The 23,198-nt window shown below is 37.5% G+C and overlaps 1 protein-coding gene across 4 annotated transcripts in view; it reads left to right on the forward strand.

The window, feature by feature from the left end:
- LRRC4C (leucine rich repeat containing 4C) overlaps positions 1-23,198 on the forward strand; it is a 1,220,402-nt gene that overhangs the window by 766,526 nt on the left and 430,678 nt on the right. The gene's annotated exons all lie outside the window — the stretch shown is intronic.

Here is a 23,198-nt window from a genome sequence, read left to right on the forward strand (position 1 = left end):
TTCAAAAGGGACAGACTTTTGTCAAAAATTTTCAGGATGTATTTCCTGTGCAATGATGCTACTACTGCTTATTGACAGCATACGATAATCTGGATCCCATGCTAAGTATTCCACAGGTGTTGACTGAGCTTTTTTTTTTTTTTTTCTTTTTAATCTTACAACAGTTCTTTGAGGGAGACTCAATTATTGTCACCACTTTTTTCTTTCATGACCAAGAGACAAGTCTAATTTTTCTAAAGATGGAGTTTATTGTGGAACAGAAGGTAGAAGCCTGAATTCATGAGGATTGGACTTAGGTCCACTATTATGATTCTCTATGGAATCCTTTGTGTAAAAATCCCTTTGTAGACTTTATTCTCACATCCACTAGCATCATGGGTCATAAGGTCTATTTTAGTCGCTTACATGATCAAATAAAGCAGTTCCAAATTGAAAGAGTTGATTTTATAGTATAAATTTGGAGTAAAAGTCATAAAAACACAAAATTGTATATGACAGAAAATATGATTAAAATAATAAGAAATGCATTTGGTATGTGATTAAGAAGATGTTGAAATTTGTGTTATGGATTGAAAACCAAGATAAATTGGTTTTAATTACTTTGTTGTTAAATGTTAAGCTGGATTTGGAACAAGTTGCCAACACATCCTTAGTCTCCTGGTCTGTGAGGCCTAAACTCTTGAACTAGATTGCCTTCATTCAAATCCCAGTTCTCCATCCCAGTTTTGTGGTCGAGGATGAAGTCTCAAACTTCTCTGTGTATTTCAGTCATTATTTGAATAATAAAAGAGATTACCTACCTCATGAAGTTTTTATTACAGTTAATTGAATTAATACATGAAAATCTCTCAGGACAGGGAAACAGTGCCTGGCAGATATCAAGAACTCAATATACACTGATCATTATTATTTTTAGATCCATTCAACTAATTTAATTGAGAACATACTGTGTCAGACACTGAACAAGGAACTCAGGGCAATAAAAAAGAATAAGACAAGATCCCATTCCTCATACAGTTTGTAATTTAGTACACAATATACAAACAGATACAGTCATGATTATACTCAATGTGAAACAAATATTAATAAAAGTGTCTCGAGATGCAAAAGTAGTTCGAATAAGGGGCGCCTGGGTAGCTCAGTGGGTTAAGCCTCTGCCTTCTGCTAAGGTCATAATCTCTGGGTCCTGGGATTGAGTCCCATGTCGGGCTCTCTGCCAAGCAGGGAGCCTGCTTCCTCCTCTTTCTCTGCCTACCTCTCTGCCTACTTGTGATCTCTGTCAAATAAATAAATAAAATCTTTAAAAAAAAATTCATTTGAATAAGAAAACAATTTGTTCTTAAGATTTCATTTGTTCTTAAGATTTTATAACAGTTTCATAACAGAATATAAGTTTAATTGGTGATAGGTAGGCACTGAGAAGAAAGGCTTTGAGTTAACACTGAATGAAAAGCAGATGCAAAGTCGTGGAGCGTTCATGGAACGTGAAAGCTGCACAGTATGTCTTGGCAATGGAAGGTGAGGTTATATTGCTGGCGGAGGTGGAATGGTGAAGGAATGGTAATGCTAAGCTGAGAGCTGTAGGCAAGGGCTAGATAAAAACAGACTTCATGTCCTACTAAAGTGTCCCTGTTATCTTTGGAATGAGAAGAACCATGAAAGGGATTTAAACGGAGAGAAAAAAATGATCAAATGTGTACATTAACACCTCACTCTGGCTACATTGTGTTCCCACTTAAGTGGGGAAAAGAAAGAAGACTTATTAGGAGAATGTTGTTCTGATTCATAATAGAAATGGAAAGGGCAGAAGAGAACAAAGAAGAAAAATGTGAGAATTATGGCCTTAGTTTATTTGACTAATTCGGTGGTATTCACGCTCTCTAGATGTCACCTCCCCATGGGAAAAAATAAACCCATAGAGACCGTGAAGTGATGAATGAGCCTCCTTTTAGACTATGAATTCTTTGAAAGACTGTTGTAAGTTGGGGATAAATATTGGTACTTGTATCATCCTACATTTTATACTAAAAGACTCAGATATTATTATATTCTCCCTGCTAATGAGAAGATAAAGCTATGCAGGTTAGATTCCTTATACGCAAAGTTTAATGACTGCAAAAAAAAAAAAATGTTTCCTAAGTGATCAATGCATACTAGAGAGTGACAATATCACGATTTCTTAAATATACATTGTTAACTGAGTACACAATAAGTGGCAGCTTGAATGGAGCGGCTGGAAGGCTGAATTCCTCTTAGCCTAGTATAAAATGACAAAAACTTATTCATGCTTCTTTATCTCTACATCTGTAGCTCTAACATACTATTTTATGTTCTGTAGTGAAGGTCAGTTTTACTGCATGCTGTCCCTCCATGATCCAGATATGATACCAGTTGAATCAACGAAATTTAGGGATCTGTAAAGAGTCTTAGACTGTTGCTATTCTATCTCCTTCCTGCTAAAGAGGAGGAACTTTTGACTCTGAGAGTTTTAGTGATTGGCCTAAAGCTCCTGAGAAGGAGAAAAGCAGAAAAGAACCAAAGACTCCTTATCCAGGAGAGGGTTTTTTTTTTTTCTTTTTCTTTTTCTTTTTTGGTCCACAACACCAGCTCTAATTATTTATTTATCATAGTCTCTTATAGCTAGTTAATTTCTGATCGTTTATTTATTAGCACATAAAATGAAACAGAAGGCACAGAGAAAAATCACACAAAGAAACTCCTCTTATTATCTCTGAATGCAGAAGCACATTGCAGGATTTAGGAAACCAGACCTGCAGCTTGGCCACGGGGAGCACATTGTAAAAACAGGGTGAGTGCAAGTCTCAATTTCACTCTTTCTTTTCCTTTCACCTATGTTTTCTAAAACTTTTCTAAAATTTTTCACATGTGAAGATGCTACGTGTAATAGTAGACTTTTTCATTTGTTGGCGTGTACACTCATAAAAGTTCGTGTTTTGCATTAAGTACAAACTACCTACAGTGAATTGCAACCACTAACATTATGCGCTGTTTGAAGAATTGAAGGGGTATGCCTTGATGTTTCCTGTCCATTCACTAGTGCTTTGCTCTACAACAAGCCAGGTTAAAATGAGAGTGACCAATATCTTACAGAATGTTGACATGTTCTATCTTGAGAACTATGTATCAACTTGGAAGCGAAAGTAAATGCTGAGAAAGATTAGGTTGTAGACCAGGTTATTAACTCTAAAGAGGAAGCAGTAGGGGAAGGCCAGAATATAGCTATTGGATTTGGGGGCAGGGGGAAAAGTCTGCTCAGACAAAACAAAATGATAACCAGAGACTGAGTGGCAAACTACTAGCAATGGGTGTCTGTATCTTTCATAGGCTTTTAAGGACAGAAGAGTAATTGGGGGTAATTTCCTAGACCACACAGTTGATTAGGAAAATGAGGCTCCCTGCAGCCTTAGTTGGGAAGAGTACGTGATTTCACAGAGCTATTGGCCATGAGCCAGGGAATGAGGAGTGATGACGCTCAGTTCTTGTATTTGGTGACTATAATTATGGTCCAACCTACCTATCTGTAGATGGAAAGCAAACAAATAGAAATACATAAATGTTATTTGCTTTTCTACAATTTACAGTCATTCAGTGGCAGAACTTGACTTAGGAAACAGGTAATGTAGTCATCCCAACAGAAGCAGGATGGATCTGGGGCGCCTGGGTGGTTCAGTGGGTTAAGCCTCTGCCTTCGGCTCAGGTCATGATCTCAGGGTCCTGGGACCGAGTCCCACATCAGGCTCTCTGCTTGACAGGGAGCCTGCTTCCTCCTCTCTCTCTGCCTGCCTCTCTGCCTGCTTGTGATATCTCTCTGTCAAATAAATAAATAAAATCTTTAAAAAAAAAAAGAAGCACGATGGATCTCCACCCAAAAGTGAGTTCAGATGTTGAGAACAATGATACTGCACATACACCAAGAGGGTATGAAGAGATTTGTTACTTACATACTGAGGCTTCATGGTGAGAGTAGAGAAGGCTCCCAGCCAAATCCAAACAAAGACAGCTTGAGCAAAAAAAGGAAGAATCTCTCTGGCTTTGGATTTGATTGTGGTTAGGTGGTGGGACTGGGATAAGGCTTCCCATATATGTGGGTCAGAGCTTCATGTTTTGTAACATTATTGTAACAAATTTACACCAAGCATGTGGTATAAACACAATAAAATTTTTCTCTTACATTTCTGGAGGCTAGAAATGAGGTAGGTTCATTGTGGAAACTCTGAGAGAAAAATCTCCATGCCTCCCTCCTACTTTCTGTGATTTATAGTAATCCTCACACATATAATACTAATAATCAGTAATCAATATAACCATCTGTAACAAAAGGAGAAATAAAACAATTTTAAAAAGGTGTTTTATATATAAAATCACATATTACATGTGATAATATACATAATATTACATATTATATATATAAATATAAATAGCTAGACTCTTCCAGTCTAGAAAACACAATAAAGCAGTCAGATGCTTCCACCTAGATGTGGAGTTACTGAGAATGAGATATCTATAAATGCAAGTCGATTATATTTGTGATTTAAAAAAAAAAAAATCCTGAGTGGAGTGGCTCAGAATGTAAATTTTTGTAATGATGACCAACTATTGGTAAAGGTCTGAATAAAAGAGAATAGTCTTCCCTTGATATATTTGAAAGTTTCAGTCCTCATAATGTCCATGCATATTTAAAGCTTGCAAAGTATTTTAATTTATATGTAAAACAGAATTAGATTCCAGGTTTAGATAATTACATACAGACTTTTCTCCACTTATTTTAGGTCAGGTGGGATATTTATGTACCAAACACTCATTGTGACAACCATTAAATGCTCCAACAAATATCCAAAATGCCCTTGAGACCCATTAGAATAGATTATTTCAAATTTCCAGATTTCAAAGATAATGTATTTCCTTCAGTATAAGTGGTTACTTGAAATTTTTAATATTTTTTTAAAACTGCATTAAAGCCAATTTTAACAGGTTCTATTAGTCATAGAAATTGATATACCCTCACCCTTCTTCTTAGTGGGTTTATTTAATGCTGTGAAAATACTTCACTCCACCCAAATGGAAAGCTAACATCTGTTGGTATTTATTTTAATCAAATGAAGGGTAGGGTCATCCAGTAAATACTGACATGAGCAAGATTGTGATGTTCCAAATAGGTTGGGACAGAGAAATGGAGGCAAATTTCTGACCTATTATTCTTTAGGAAGCTTTTGATCAGAAGCAATATATATTAAGTATACCAGGTTTATTTGTAGAAAGATTAGAAATGGTTTTCAAATTGGTGAGATTCTGTGTCTAGGAACTGGACCACAAGCTTAATATGAACACATACTAACTGATCCACTGAAAAGAGATTATGCACATATATATGATTGGGTATTAAATATATGAAGTATAAATTGATTGGTCAGTGTTAAAGAAGTATAGTGTCTAGAACCAGGAAGTTCTCTGCAGTGATCAAATACTATCAACTATTATTGATATCAATATCAACTTATTCCAGATCCTGAATTTTACAAAATAGATTGGGACATGCCCAGAAAAAGCAGTAAGGTAGAAAGACCCCCGAAAATGTGTGTGTGTGTGTGTAAATCCATATGGATTTTTTTAACTATGCAGACCACCGGTACTAAAAATATAGTAATCATGTTTCATATTCTTATAGTTACCTTCTTTTCTTTGACTAGGTACATATTGAAATTTATTTTTAAGTGGATATTTCAATTAATGTTCTTTTTCAAAATTATGATAAAAACCCATGATATGAAAGCTAACTTCTTAACAAACTAAGTGTCTAGTACAGTATTGTTAACACGTTGTACGGCGATGTCTAGAGCTTTCTTATCTTGCACGATGAAAACTCTATATTCTTTGAACGACTCTCACTTCCCTACTCTCCTCAGTCCATGGCAACCATCATTGTACTTTCTGTTTTTATGGCCTTGACTACTTTAGACTCCCCTAATAAGTGGAATCATGAAATTTGTCCTCCTGTGACTAGCTTATTTCACTTAGCTTAATGTTCTCAAGGTTGATCTGTTGTAGCATATGACAGAATTTCCTTCTTTTTAAAGATAAAATAATATTCTACTACATGTATGTACCACATTTTCTTTATTCACGTGTCTGCCAATGGACATTTAGGCTGTTTTTACCTCTTGGCTGATGGGAACTATGCTGCAATGGGCATGGGAGTACAATGATCTCTTTATTTTGGATAAATACTCAGAAATGGGATTGCTGAATCATTTGGCAGCAGTGCTATTTAAGTTTTTGAGGAGCCTCTATACTGTTTTCCGTAGCAGCTGTACCATTTTACATTCTCACCAACATTACACAAAGATTCCAATTTTCTACATCCTTGTCCTTTATTTTCATATTTTAAAGACATATAAAATATTGTATGAAAATCTATCTATTGATCATCTATCAATCTATATCTCCAGTTTTCTCAACGTAATTTGTTGAAGACTTTGTCAAAGACAATTTACTGTAGTATACTTGGCTCTATTTCTGGGCTATCTCTTCTGTTCCATTTTTCCATATGTCTGTCTTTATGCCGTTATCATACTGTTTTGATTACTGTAGCATAGTAATATATTTTGAAGTCAGAAATTATGACCTCTCTATCTTTGCTCTCTTCCTCAAATTTGTTTTGACTATTCAGGGTCCTTGTCATTCCATATGAATTTTTTTTTTCCTCTTTCTGTAAAAAAAAAAAATAAATTCAAATTTTGATAATAATCACACTGAATCTTTAGATTGCTTTGGTGTCCCAGGTAGGGTGCTTGCCTCAGTATTTTGACAATACTGAGTTTTCAGATCCTCAACATGGTATGTTTTTCCATTTAATTGTGTCTTCTTTAATTTCTTTGAACAGTGTTTTATGTTTTTCCGGGTATAAATCTTGTGCTTCTTTGCTTAAGGGAGATTATCAATTCCAGAAAGCAGAAGGTGACAAAAGAAAATGATTACTTTTTTGGAATATATCATATTAAAAACTTCCTTGGATAACAAAGTTGTAGATAATATTCTATTTTTGAGAATTATTTTTGTTGAATATTTTGGTGATTTCTTTACTATTTCAATTTAAATTTCAGGTGGAGGAGTCTTTATGCTTGGGTAAATGCTTCTTTCTCTTGCTTCCTATCTGTATGTGTTTGTAATTGAGCATACATACAAACATGATAGGTAGATCACACTTTGTGATGACCCAAGTCAATAGCTAATGATTCAAAGAGGTTTAAGCCCAGAATTTTATGTAAAACTGCTGGCACCTTCAGCAAATAAGCCCAGACATCTTACATTTTGAATAATTCCACCAAACCTTTGGAGTGGTTATGTGATTTTCTTTTTGTTTGCTTATTTATTATTTATTTATTTATTTTGGTATTTTTGTCTTTTCTTTTGTGTATTCAGTGTGTTTTCTTATAGTAGCCTCTCTCCACTCTCTCCACTTGAACCTCTAGTTTACTCTGAGCTGCTGTAGCTTGGGAATCTGGTAATCACTTGATTGAAATGTGTGTCTAATTTACAAATAAATTGGCTCTTAGTGAGGGCTTCAGGGCCTCTTCTATGTTATAAAGTGAATAAACTGAGCCAACCCTCATTGTGCCTTACAGGAGCTCTTTCTTTTTTTTTCCATATTCTAGAGAATTGGGGTTGCCCCAAATCTCTGTACACAATCCATATCCGCTCACAAGCCTACACTGACATTTAGCCACCGTATGCTCTGTACATGAGCTTTGCTTTTTCCATAAACGCTGTTAAGTTCTGTATTGGATTTTCTATATTAGCATTCCAAGTTTGTGTCTGCACACCTTACATGTAGTGTTGCTGGGAATTAAACTCACTTGAATATCAGGACAGGAGCCAAAGCAGTCATAAGATGTGACTGAAGCACAAGTCTTGGCAGTTAAGTGGTTCTTTCTTGCCTGCTTTGGCAGGTGCTCACGAGCCCACTTCAACTCACACATCAATCTTGAAATATAATTCCTTTGGTAATTATCAATAGTCATTACTAGTGTAATTTTTGGAGGGAGAAGGATGTCTCGGTGTCTTGATGGTACCATAACGGCATCTTTGGTGTTCAGATGACTGTATCTGCATAGCTAGTAATTGTCCTTAGACTCATTTCCTCTCCCTTTTATCTCTTGCCTTGTTCCTGTGTTCCATTCCCTTTCATCAGAGTGGCTTTGGTGTCCCAGGTACAAGATTCCTCAACAATAAAGAGATACTCTTGTTGTCTTTTGTCATTGTTCTTTTAATAATTCATTGTATCTTCATCCTCTGTACACATATCTTTTCCTTGGAAGTAACAGTACAGAGGGAGGGCCCAAAAATGCATATTTAGGAATATCAAGGGTCCATAACTACAGTAACATCAAGAATCAGAACAGACATATGGTAAAATGAGTAAAACTAGCTTCGAACTCTTTACTTCAGGGCGTCTTCTAAGATCCAATACTGTATCCGTTCTTTTGCATTCTTTTACTTAGAGACTCTGAGTTGGAATAAATTATATTTGTTTATAAGATCCAGTCTCACCATGTGGATATATGTTGCCAACAAAGACCCTTGATGACATCGTTTTCTCTTTCCTTCTCCTTTTCTCACCATTCCCTTAATTCTTATCTTTCTTTTTCCATCTCTTTTCATTTTTGTTTTCTTGTTTTTTCCTCTCACCACTTTCTCATCTTTTTCTCTGTCTTGTGATAACTTAGGACTTCTTTCTTTCCCTTCCCTTCCCCTCCCTTCCCTTCCCCTCCCTTCCCTTCCCTTCCCTTCCCTTTCCTTTCCTCCCCTTTCCTCCCCTTCCCTTCCATCTCCTCTCCTCTCCTCTCCTCTCCTCTCCTTTCCTTTCCTTTCCTTTCTTCTTCCTTTTTTACTGTCATGGTTACCATCAGTGCATTTATCATTTGACTAAAAATATTGGATGTTTGGGAGACTAGCACTCATTTTCACTTCCATTCTTTTCTCATGAACACAATTTGTACACGTGGATTTTCACCTGTATCAAAGCTACATGGAATACACATCTCCAACTGGGATTTCAAATGAGTTTATCAAGAAAGAATCTACAATATTTGTACCTGTTAAAATATTTTGTGACACCAGCAAGATACAAGAATAAAGCTCTGTTAAAAGTTCCTGAAAGTTATTTCACTTAGTAGATATTTTTATCTTTCTTGAGGTAAGAGAGAGACATGGCAGCTGTATAATTTTATATTCCAATCTAGCATTGGCCCCAGTCTAATAAAATAGAATTTTTATTATTAAAATAAGATATTCTCATATATGTATTCTTTGACTAGAAGAAAAATGGTCAAATAGATTAAAATAGAATGTTATCAAGTAATTCACAATACATTCATCAGAAAATATTTGAATGCCTTCTGTAATTTAGGACCTTGATGGATAAGACGCAGATCCACCCAAGCAAGGAAATCTTTGTGATATATGAAATGACAAAATGATGATGGTGATAATATTAATGATGATGGTAATGATGATAAAATGAAAATAAAGGCATTTAGGCAAAATAACTAGATGTGCCAGTTGAGTGATTTCTGAACCTGGCTGATCATCAGAAATCACCTAGTTAAATATATATAGTTATATAAATACATATATTTATATTATATAGTTTTCTCCTAAATATATGTGTGTATGTATATGTATATGTGTGTATGTATATGTGTGTGTACACACACACACACACACACATATATAATTTTCCCTTCAGTAATGATTCATGGGTCCTATTACAGACATATTAAATCAGAACCTTTGGAGTTTTAGACATAGGGATTTTAGACATAGGAATTATATTTTCAAAGAAATATCCACAGGGTAATTCTGATGACCAAACAGGCTGGAGAATTGCTGACTGGGGAAAAATGAACTCTGGGCCTTTAGAAGAAGGAAAAAATGGTATTAGGTTCACATGGCCATAAAGGAGGAAATATTTGGCCGGTGAAGGATTGATAGTACTTGGATAAGCAGGAAGTATTAAGAAGGGAATTCTTGGCAGGATAAATGAAAAGAGTAAATGTTTTGTTTTTTTTTTTTTTTTAAAGATTTATTTATTTGACAGATAGAGATTACAAGTAGGCAGAGAGGCAGGCAGAGAGAGAGAGAGAAGGAAGCAGGCTCCCAGCCAAGCAGAGAGCCTGATGCGGGGCTCGATCCCAGGACCCTGGGATCATGACCTGAGCTGAAGGCAGAGGCTTTAACCCGCTGAGCCACCCAGGCGCCCCAAGAGTAAATGTTTTAAGGTGAAAAGTAAAAGGCATCAGGGAATAGTGAAAAGACAACACTGATAGAAATTAATGGTACTTGGTGAGAAGCAGAAGATAAAGCAGGAACATTAGATAGAGACTTAGTTGTAGAAGACCGTGAAGCCAGGGAGGTGGGGGTTGGGGAACGTGGACATAGAGTGGCTGGAGAGGTTGGAAAGGAACTGGTATTGGAATCAGAGTACAGTTAATAAGTATGAGTCTTGAGTCATAGTAGTAAAAAATCTAATTCACATTTGTATATGAGATAGTAGTTAGCTTTAATCTTTAAACTTCGTCCCCCTCCAAAAAATTTTTAATACTTCCATGATCTTTGTAAACAATTTCCTACATGATGGTGAGTTATAAATAAATTTTTGGTTATTTGCTCTGGAGATTATAGTTGAATCAAATATGAAAGTGCCATGCATTGAATGTACCAAGAGAAGGTGTCTTATTTGCTCTATCCAAATTTTTTATTTATTTGTGAAAGATGTAGAGTACCAATATTCTAATAGAGACTCTTGAGTCCAGTATGGCTCTGGGGAATGCAAGGAGATACATTATCTCCAGTTTGGGAAGTTTGAAGTGTCTGGAATATTGGTAGTGTAGACATCTCACCATAGATCCTTTAGGCTTATTAACACAGTGTTCCGCAAAAGAAGTAGGATTGTAGTCCTGGGGGGATCATAAGCACTTAATGTGGAGCCTGAGATGCTATGGAAAGGTAGTCCTGCTACACAGAGAACTGCTTGTCAAAATGTCAGCAGTGCCGTTTCCTGCTGAGAAACTGTAATGAAGTAGTTTTGAGTATGGGCTTGGAGTGAAGCTAGTCTGGTATTGAGTTCAAGGTGTACTGTATGTTGTCCTGTATGACCTTGAACAAGTAACTCAATCTCTATAAACCTCAGTAAACTCTTATGATAAAGAGAGCAAAAATAATACCTATGCAGAGAGGTACTGTGAGGGTCAAACAAGATAACTCTTATAAATGGTATAGCATAGTGCCTGGGACATTGTCAGTAGCCAAGAAAAATTATCAGTGTTGGTACCCATTGAGTGGCTGCAAAATCCCTCAACTGACCTCAAACCCTCCAGTAATCCTGAACCTTCAGATTTCTTCCAGGTTCGCTCAGCTCTAAATCACAAACTAGATGCTGATACAGGGCTTTAATGATTGAGTTTCAATATTCGTTGTTGTACTATGTAAGAAGATACTGGCTCCATTTTCCACTTGTCTCAAAGACTATGCCCTCGGAAATCCCAGGAGTTGAAATTCCCTGGCCTCTTCTCTATTGGACACGTACTCTCACCTAACATTGTTGCCTTTGTGCCCAGAGTGTTTGCCATAGACCACACAAGGCAAAAATTCTTCTCTTCTTTGTATTTCTGCCCTAAGTCCCCAACAGCTCCTCTATCTTGATATATTCAGCTTGTTGTAATAAACATCTCAAGTATCATTTGTATCTACATCCTCCCATTCATTTAGTCATTCTTCCAACAGCTATTGGCTGGGTACCAGTATAGGCCAGCTTCAGTCTAGGCACTAAGGATAAAGCTTTGTAAAAGACAGACACGGTGCCTGTCCTTACCCAGCATTTTTTTTTTTTTTAAGATTTTATCTATTTATCTGACAGAGAAAAATCACAAGAGAGGCAGGCAGAGAGAGAGGAAGGGAAGCAGGCTCTCCGCTGGCAGAGAGCCTGATGTGGGACTCGATCCCAGGACCCTGAGATCATGACCCAAGCTGAAGACAGTGTCTTAACCCAGTAAGCCACCCAGGCGCCCCCCAGCATTTGTTTTAATGGAGGAAGAAGAGAATGAACATGATGCCAAGTAAATAGTGTCAAGTCATTCCAGAGAGGCAAAAGCATGGTCAAAAAAGTGGGACAGGGTACTTTGATGAAGAGTAACAAGGTAGAAGTAAAGAAATTAGGTACTCAGGAAGGCTTCTCAGAGGGAATATTTGAGCTGAAAGTTGAAGGGCCATCTAAGTGAAGAAGGGAAAGTATTTCAGGCAAAGGTCCTAAGCACTAAAGTTTCAAGAAACTGAAAGCAAGCGAGCAACCAACCAACCAAACAAAAGTACTGGCATTAAGTAACAGTAAGGGAGAAGGGGTGCCTGAGTGGCTCAGTCAGTTGAGCATCTGCCTTTGGTGCAGGTCATGATCTCAGGGTCCTGGGATCGAGCCTTGTATTGGGCTCCCTGCTGAGCATGAATCCTGCTTCTCCCTCTTCCTCTCTCTCCCTCTACACCTCCCCCTGCCTCTGCCCATGCTCTCATTCTCTCTTTCTCAAATAAATAAAATCTTTAAAAAAAGAAAAGAAAAGAGTAAGGGAACAATATCAGTAAATGGATAGAGAGTAGTAAGTGTTGGCAACAGCCAGTTCATGTACTGCATAGGAGTTTAAATTTTATTCTAAAATCTGGAGTAGATGCAATGCTAAGCAAACGTCATCATCTCCCTTGAACTTTCTCCACAGCTTGGTCCTACTTTGCTTTCTGATGGTGAGTGACTTCCAATGTCTTCATTTTAAACTCAGTCCCTTCTTAGCATCTCAAACCCACAAGTCTGGAGCAAAGTAGATTGTAGGAGAATGTTTCTGAGGCCATTTCATGGTATCCTTGGTGCCAGAACAAACTAGCAATTTAGTAATTGCCCCTGAAGTCAAAATAAAGGTATAAGAGAAGATGTGCATGTAATCCAGATAAAACTCACATACAATTAAAAAATAAAAGAATCTAGTTTACATTAACAAAGAATTATATCAGTATATAATAAAGGCTGGATCTTAGAGTATGAGATTAATCAGGGCAGTTTCCTAAGACATGGGTTGAAAGACTTGGAGCATTTGGAGTCACTGTGAAGATAGCACAGAACATTGCAGATTGGCCTTTATTAATAACACAGCTTGTTTTGACCTTTCCTTTCTCACCTGGCATTTGACAGCCAACATGTCTGAGTGCTTACTAGGCAGCGTTCTAAGTGCTTTGCCATTGTCTGGGAAACAGACTGGTTTGTGACAGGTCTACCCAAAGTGCAATGATTTTTTTTTCCCCAAAGTGTCAGTTGATAAAATAAAAATACTTTCCTTATAAATGTCGTGTCCCCAGTATTTTTCTTCAGAGACCAAAATCATCTTTAAGTTTTGTCTTATTTGGTTTAAACCTTTATGTGATTAAGTAGAATGAAGCTGGGTAAGCAGAGGTGCTTTTGAAATCTTTTCATTTCTTTTCCAGCTCATGGGAGGAGAGTAAAAGTAATGCATTTCTCAGTTTCAGCAAGAGATATCCACTCAACATCACTAAAAATAACTAGACTTTCAAATGTCTTGTGTGGCCTGTTTTCTCTAAGGAATAGTCTGCTACTTCAGAGGGAGATTTTGAAAAAGCACCTATGAGTGACAAATCATAATGGATTGCAGTCTGAACCATGCATCCAAGCAAATAAACCTGGCTTTCAAACTTTAATTGATCAAACCTCACAGCAGTCATCTGGACTCCATGCTTGCTTCTAGGCTTGATGGTAATAAAGCCCTTTCAGGGACAAAAATATTATGCAAACTACGGGCCAATTTTATTCCTATTATTGGGAACTCCTTGACTGAAATCCCTTTTCATTACTGCATTGTTATGGGACCCACAGCTAAGTCACTGTGTACAAGTGCAGCCAGGGGAAGAGGCAAGTGATTGAATTCGCCTGACCCAACTTCCCTGAAGATTTTTTTTACTAATTTGCCTTCCTCCCCCCAGTAGGAGCCTTTGTTCTTCCACATTCCTTTAGCAAATGGGACTTAAATACTTTTACCTGTGGCGGTGGATTTCTTCCTTCTGGTTGGATGTTCCTCCAAACACTTCTGCTACATACATGCCTATAGTTTGTACATATTTAAAATCTGTGGCTTAAAAAATGTTGGGTGGCAAAATTGGACGGATTAATGCCAGGGCAGTGAAGATTATGGAATTATCAAGTACGGGTTTGATACAACTGCCAGCAAAAGGGTCTTAAGTACTTTGGAATGGGAATAGAAAGATCAAACAAGGGATTTAGGGTCCAGTCAGAGCTGGGTGGGAATCCTACTCCTGAAAACCGTGTGATCTTGGGTAAGTCAATTCACCTGTCTCAAGCTTAGTCCCTTGACAGTGCAGATAATTGAACATAGTCAGTGGCTTGAAATATGTAAAGTGCCAAGAAGAAGAAGGCCTATTGCCAAGTGCTAACTGCTCTATTAATATCCTGGGTCCAGTCATCGAGCTTGTCCAAATGTAGGCTGAATGGAAATGAACATGATTCCAGAGCTAATGTCTGTCTTATACGTAGCAGTATGAATTTTAGTCTGTAAATTCAGTAAAACACTATCATATTTCTGGTCTTATTATAATTTTCTATTTCTATTTTTCAGGACTATCACATGTCCACTTGTTAGTAGTGAGAACTATCAGATTTCTATACTTTTAAACAAATAACCTAATTTTGAATCTCCATCTTACAAGAATGGTAGGTTAGGTTGAACTCACACATTCTTATAAGACACTCCCGGGTTTTTGTTCTGGGTTCTGGGGCTTTATGCCATGCCAAAATGTTGTCCTCCTCCCCTTAGCCATTGCTATTTATCCACAGTCTTGCTTTTTTCCTATATCCATGACCCTTTCAGGTTTGGTGACTCGGGGCAGTTTCTGGGTTTCACTGGGAGCACAGGACACTTATGTGAGGATGAGCATCTCCTGTTTGGGGTTGTATGTACCCTACAACCATTCTGCTAGCTCTCAGTTTTGCCGTAAAGGACATGAGATGTTCAGGCCCTACCCCACAGGTATATTCTCCTTCCCTCGGCTTCGTCCAGACTCCTTTGCTTTTACCAAGAAATGTTCTTTCCTTCCCTTCTACCTCCTTTCCAAGCTCTCAGTAGCTCTCAAAAATCTTGGATTTGAGGGAGGTGGGTAGGGGGGCGAGGGTGAGTAGGCAGAAAGACATACATCTCTGTCTTCTGTTGCTATGAACCTCCTGCAAGGCAATGAAATACAGAGGCAGTTGTTTGAATTGGGAGGGGGAGGTAAAGTCAGAGAGAAAGCACCCTGATATCATAATATTTAAAAAGGAGTGGCCACCTTTATTATTGAAGTATTGATTGCATAGTTCATGCACCAGTGAGTGTTTCTGTGGTTTAAGAAGGAAAAAGAGTTGGAAGAAGAAGAAAAGGAAAAGAAAGTGGACGAGGAACAGGAGGAGAGGAAATAGAGACACATTGGGGTCCAAGGATGTTGGTTCAAGTGAAGAATTCCAACACCATTCAGAATACTAGACTAGTTGATAGTCTTTCAATTCCCTGCCATGCTGTAGTTCTTAAGGCAGACTCTGGAAAGTACTGGAAAATCTCTGTTGAATTATTCAACACTTATAATGTTTTCATCTTATATCAAGTCAGTTTCTCCACCATCTGGGTCAGTCTCTACTACTGGAATGCTTAGTTACTACCATGTATTGATGGATTTCTAAAATAATACCTAGTGTTTTTGAATTTGCAATATTGGTTTGGCTTAATAAACACATGTCCTTCTCCTTCCCATACACTATAAATAAAGTTTTGTGCAGCTTAGAATTTAATTTATCACTGTTCTCATAGGGAAAAATTGAAAATAAATTATGCATGGCTAATTAAGAGAAGTGAATACATTCTGATAAATCCATATGATAAAAAACTAAGCAACTATTAAAATTCACTGTGTAAAGGAATAGCTAAAATAAACTTTTATCTGTTATAACCCTTTTTGTTATATTTATATGTATTGTGTACATATGTGTGTATTCAAATGAAATATTTTCTGGACAACTCAGTTATAAAGGATTTTCTTTCTTTCTGCCTATTTTTGATTTTGTAATGTGCCCTATAAAATATAAACTGATGTTTAAAACAATGAAGAAAACATTACATGCTATTGTGAAAATTGCCCAATACGTATAGAGATGACTGGAGTTCCCAGAAGCCATCCCAGCTCGGAGATGTTAGTCACAGTTTGGACAAGCTGTGTTCCTGTTTCAGTTTTGTTCAATAGTGAGTGTATGATCTCAGCTAAGATACTTGACCTCTTTTTATCCTAAAAACTAGAGATAAAACAAAACAAAACAAACAAACAAAAAAACTAGGGATACTACCTTCTACCTTGCATTTAAAGAATTGAATAAGATGAAATATCAAATTTTTGTATATTTGGTCATTGATAAACATTGGTTTTCTGCTCTTCCTGGCTACTCATGAGGGAGACCATACAGAACAGTAAAAATAGCAGAAGATCTCTAGTCAGGGAAACCTGGAATCAAATGAAAGCTTTGCAAATGTTTGATACACCTTAGGGCAAAGTCTCCAGTACCTTTGAGCTCCGGTTTCCTCATCTATAAAATGAAGGTAATTGTTCTCCCTCCCTCAGAGGGAGGCCTGGGGATTATATAAGATGATGTATGTGATGAACCCAGAATCATACAGGACTGAACACAGAGCAAAGGGTCGGTGTCTTTCCCAGCCACTAAAGAGCTAACATTTTTTTTTTTTAGATTTTATTTATGTATTTATTTAACAGACAGAGATTACAAGTAGACAGAGGCAGGCAGAGAGAGGAAGGTAAGCAGACTCCCTGCAGAGAGCCTGATGCGGGGTCTCAATCCCAGAACCCTGGGATCATGACCTGAGCCGAAGGCAGAGGCTTTAACCCATTGAGCCACCCAGGTTCCCTAAAGAGCTAACATTTAAATGAAAAATGGGGAAAGATTAAAAAATTTAAAAAATAAAAATAAATGAAAAATGGTAGAGTCTACTACAGAGATTGCAGGGATAAAGGGGCTCATGGGTGAGGGAGGGTCCAGTAGAGATGGAGAGACTTTGTTGGAAAACAAAGCGGGCCAAGAATTGTGACGTTGAAAGTGACCTAGATAGTGTTTGAACTTCCTAAGCTTCAGCAATGAACCTGCTCCACCTCATTACTCATTCCACACACTTGCAAAGAATATGATCTACATATTTCAAAATAGACTTTTCACCTATAATTATCTATTCTTTGATTTATTTTAGTCACATTTAAATTATTGTTAAGTTTTAAATAACTCCAAGGGATATTATAAGATTTTCATTTCAATTAAAAGGAGGCATAGGGTTTTTTAAAAATATAAAAAAGGAAGAGTTTTCAATCTTTGTAGGCAGGAGGAAGAAATTTTAGAAGGTGGAATACATCCCTAAGTAAATTTTCAACCCATATTCAGGAAGTATTGGCCCAGAAAAGTCTTTATCTTCACCAGGTCTCTCGCTGAGGGGTAGAACAGGTAATGTTTCATCCAGAGCTACACAGTAACTGAATGCAAGAACTAAAAATTAGGCTGTCAGCATAATTTTCACGACATCACTGCACATGTCTATTTCTGTGTTTTCCTATCTCTCCCTTATTAGAGATACATGAAATGCATATATATATATATATATATATATATACACACACACACATATAGATACATATATGTGTGCATATGTGTACGTATAATTGATACTCATGTATCCAATATATGCAAATTGTGTATGCGTGTGCATGCATATAGAGACAAGGAACAGACAGGGAGGAAAAGAGAAACTTTTCTGAGAGATCGTTAGCCCCTATCCTAAATTAGCATAATGCTTGATAACCCTCTCTAAAATGGTTTAAGCCAATGTAGCTTTTAAGAATGTACATTTTATGCCCAGTCATATAATTATTCCCACGTTGAGCCCCTCTAAAACAATCTCTTCCTTTGTTTCACATATTTGCATAGAGTCCCTCTCTGTGGTTTCTCTCTGTGTCAGTCCTGGAAGCCCAGACTGTGAATAATAAAGTAGCCGAGGCTGTGCCTGGCTTGCAGAATTGCCAGTTGAGAAATTGTAATTTGTATTGATTAGTAAATTTACCCTCTTCAAAGGCGTTTCAGAAAGCCCCACTGGAGTCAGAGTTTCTGCTGTATTAGTTCAAGGGCACTCTTGAGAGAAAGAATGTGTTTTCAGTAAGATTAAGTCCTCCCTCTCAAAGAAGAGGAAGAATATCCTACAGTGTTGCTTAAAATAGTCAGCACTCTCTCAACCAAAGACAAGATATGCCAAGCAGAGCTGGCTCACTTTTTTTTTTTTTTTTTTTTGGTACCAGGGCTGCAGTTCCCTTTTCTCTGGATCGCAACCTTGGAAGCAATCCCCAAGTCCCAGGGTGTGAGACCGCAGAATGGCCTGACCCCCTGGGAGGGTAGAGATGGCCTGACTGAAAATTTCAAGAGGTGGGTGTTGGTGCCCCTTCTGCTGTTAACTTAGAGTGTTGAATGCAAGTCACTGAAACTTCATTGGCAGGTTTTTTTTTTTTTTTAATTTTTTAAAAATTTTATTTATTTATTTGACAGTCAGGATCACAAGTAGGCAGAGAGGCAGGCAGAGAGAGAGGAGGAAGCAGACTCCCCGCTGAGCAGAGAGCCCAGTGCCATGCAGGGCTCGATCCCAGGACTCTGGGATGATGACCTGAGCCGAAAGCAGAGGCTTTAACCCACTGAGCCACCCAGGTGCCCCGGCAGGTTTTCCATATGTAAAAAGGCAGGGGTTTCTAGCACAGTATGGGAGGAGCACAGAATGGTCTAGGTCCGTTTTCCCCACAGGCTTTGCCCACATGATTTGCTTTGCTTGGAACATTGTGATTCCCTAGGAGGGTCCCCAAACCAGCACCATCGGCAGCACTTGATCCAGTGGAAATGTGTTCATTATGCAGATTCTCAGGTCCACCCCAGACCTATCCATTAGAAACTCTGGGAAGGGGGCTCAGGAATCTGTGTTTCTGCCATCCCTCTAGCTGATTCTGATGCCTCTGAGATCTATTGCCTTGCGTAGCTCTGATTTATTCCTTCCTACAGAAAAACTTTTCTGCCCTCTGCCACTATATCAGGTCCCCCTGTCATGGACTGTTTCGCCACTTACCATTTACACTTAAGTGTGTGAGTATTTAATTGCTCCACAAGGCCAGGCGTGTGTCTGTATTGGCTCATCATTGTACAGTCATCCAACAAAACCTGCCACCCAATAGGCACATAATAGCCATTTGTCATTTTAACAAAGCTAATAACCTTCAGACACTGCTTAAACTTGCTGAGACTTAATTTACTTCTCTTTCAAATGGGTGCAATAAAACATATCTTGGAAAATGGTATGTTTTCCATACCATTTTCCGTACCAAATAAGTAAGCTAAGAGATTATAAATTCAAATCTCAGTCAACAAACTCCATGTCTTTAAGTGTGTTTGTGTGTGTGTGTGTGTATAAATTTTATATGCATAAAATATATACATATGTACTTAAAATGTTACTTAGTTTCTCACTGGAAACTCTTTTGCTGGGTGTTTTATTTAATCCTAGTTTCCCTTGTGTTTCCTTCCCAGCCGTGGGGTGAGCCTCAACTCCTATATTTTACAAAGTGCCATAGTGACATAGGGTAAGTGTAGGGAGATATCTCATCATCCAATTTTAGGATATAGAGAGACCTGCTGAGATGTTCCTATTCTCAACCCACATTATACCCCTTCAAAATCCGACTCTTTCTGCTATTTCTGTGATTTATTTAGTTGGGGACTATTTTAATTGTCATCACTTTAGGGGGATGTTCTAGTCGCTTCTAGTGAGTACAGGTCATGATGCTACCCAACATCCTACAGTGGACAAGCCTGCCAGCACCACGAAGAGTTAACAGGTCCAAAATTTCAATAGTACCATTCCTACCTCGAGGTACCCTGCACCACATGGGACTGGGTAGCAAGTACTGTGAAAAGTGGCACAAAGCAGGTGTTTGATAAATGAGTTTTTACTATAAATTTCTGGTTCTTCCACCCCTGTTACCTTTGCAACCTTGACCAATTGGAGAGACTTCAGCAGTTCTGTTCTGTCACTAGCTTTAGCATGGAGGACCAGTGCTAGCCTCCAGCCATGCCCTAGTGAGCATGTTTGCTTGCCACACGTCTGAGTTGTTCTTCCTGTCTTAAGAGCTTTACATTTTATTCCCTCCTTTGTCCTGATGGCATATTAATGTATTAAGCATCATTGAGTCCCTCTGTACTAGAGAAAAAGTGGAATTGAAGTTTGGCCTTGACTTCCATGTATTCACAATTACATGAAAGAAACATACTCCAAAGATACAGTGTGATGCGTTTGGCTAAAGAATTAAGTGCAACATGCTAAGGAAGCAGGAGAGAGGACCAAGAATGCCAAGAGAACACCCACAGGGTTAGGACACAGCGGGAATGAGCCATGAGGATGGAGAGACAGAGACGACACTGAGTTGCAGCGAGTAGGAATTTTCAATGAGAAAAATTCGGGGTGGGATATGTCAGGCAAGGATATGGAGCAGCCAAGGCATAGAGTGATAACGATGATTAGAGGTGGACAGGCAAGGTGCAAAATGTGTGCATCTCAGGGCAACACAAAATCCAGAGCCTCGTGTTCAAAATGCAGGAAATGGATACCATGAACGGTATTAAAATGCAAAACTTGTAGGATGTTGGGTGGCTCAGTCGGTTGAGCATCTGCCTTTGGCTCAGGTCATAATCCCAGGGTCCTGGGATCAGTCCCACATCAGGCTCAGCTTCTCCCTCTGCCTGCCGCTCCCCCTGCTTTGGTTGCGTGCACACACACTCTCTCTCTCTCTCTGACAAATAAATCCATAAAATATTTTTAAAAAAAATGTAAAACTTGCCTTTCTACTGCAGTCTCTCCCTTGAACTTTTTTGGTGATTTTGTTGTTGTTTATTATTACAGCAGCTCTGGTATAGTCAAACAAGTAGAACTAAAGAGTGAATAAGAAGAGTGAGGTGGTTTAGAATGTGTGGAATTGCACGGTTGTGAAGAAGAAGGTCACAGGTTGGACATTTCAAAGTATCTGCCGTTCGATAACCTCAGGTGGGAATTCATAGAATGGGAAACCCTGAGTGGAGGAGAAAAAGTAAAGCTGAATAAGGGAGTGGTGTAAGTACAAGGAGAAGAAAGTTCAGCTCGCCAGACGGTATTTTGAAAAAAATGCTGTGGATTGGATTAAGTCTGCCAGTGACTAAAGTAGACAGCCAATTTATTTTTTCCTTATAACATTAAATATTTTTAAGTGTAGAGAGGCACTGTTTAGTACTATCTGCTGATTACAAAACATGTATCACTTGATAAATCTGGTATTATAATTCTGCAGTTGTAAAATCAATTAAAAATTAGTTTGAACATGGAACAGAATTCTAAAACCTTATGTAAAAGTATTATTATTTTTCATATTCCCTGCCATTATCTAAGGATCTGCAGGAATATTTTTACACTGTAGAAACACTAGTATACACACTTCTCTCTCTCTCTCTTTTTTTTTTTCCAAATTAACATTATCTACAAATAGTTCCTGTCTCAAAGCATAGTCTTAATCTACATCATGTTTTATGGCTATGTAAATACCCATAGAATACATGGATCCTGATTTTTTAAGCCTTTCCCCAATGGGATAACCAGGTTTGTTTTCTCGGCCTTCCTACTAGATATGTATATATCCACATATAAAATTTCAGGAAACTTTAATTTTTCACACATACATTTTTATCCTTCTTTTTTATATTTAAGCCCTCTTTTGCAGGATATTTTATTGGGAGGTGGTAAAGCAACTTACCATTCTTCTCATATGAAAATAAAACCAAACTTGTGTTTGGTTTTATAACCAAAACATAACAAAACAAACAAATAAGAGAACGAACTCTAACCCTGCTAAGAACAAAGGCTAGGTTTACATTACAGAGAGAACCCAGCCAGCTGATGACTAGTCTTTGACGACAATTGTATTAATACTAATTAGTACTAATATTGTCAGAAATGTTTCTAAGAAAATAGTATGGTCCAATGCCCTGAAGGTGTTTTCATTGTCAATTTTATAAAAGAAATTATATTTATATAATTTCTCTATATTATAAATTCTATATTTATATATATTATAAATTCTATAATTTATAAAAGAAAGCTCCAATTTTATAGAAAATGAATTACTATAGAATTTGCATTGAATTATAGTTTTAACTGGAACTTCTATACCTGAATGCATGGGCATTTGATGGAGCAATTGTCAGTTAGTGTAATTAGCCAGCTTAAGTTTAGTAAAGTACATTGCCATGCCTCAAAGACGATGGTTTCAGAGAGAAAGCAGAATGCATTCAAAGGAATGAAAACAAGAAGACCAGGCTTGATTCATGAAGGAGGTAAACAGTTTAGAAAAATGTCAATATTACTTGCTTGCACAATTATTTGCTAGAACACTATCCTGGAGTACATGGTCATATTTAAGTGGCAATGATACCTCTGAAATAGTTCATTTAACAAAAAGAAACAGTATTACTGAGTCCAAGGTAGCTATCAAAACTTGTTTAACTACTTCAGAACGCAATATTGAGAGGGAAAGCTTTAAAGTGAATGCCCATTTATCCAGTTCAAATGAAAATCCTGTTTTTCCAAGTCGAGATTTTTGAATTGGGCTCTTATCAGTGCCATAAATTTCATCAGTGGCAATTCTTTCTGAAGTACTGAGCTATTCAAGATTTGGACATGGAGGATTCGCCTCTCAATGGGGGAATGTACATCTGCATTTCATTGCAAAGATGAAATGTCACCGAGTTATTCTGTGCAGAAGGTGGGTGTATTTATTTCTGGTTATGGATATTTACAAAATGAAGAAGATAAAGATTATTGCTGATTCATTTTGGGGATATGAAATTTCAGATACATTCAAGAAAAGAACATATGTATTTCATGCTCAGAGAGCAACTGGCAAAATGCAAGGATTTTATATCGTTTTCTTTATTCTCTATCACTTCTTTGTGCTTCAAAAAACAATGGAAAAGCAGTAAT

The sequence above is a fragment of the Meles meles genome, chromosome 8, assembly GCF_922984935.1.
Source record: "Meles meles chromosome 8, mMelMel3.1 paternal haplotype, whole genome shotgun sequence".
Taxonomy (NCBI): Eukaryota; Metazoa; Chordata; class Mammalia; order Carnivora; family Mustelidae; genus Meles; species Meles meles.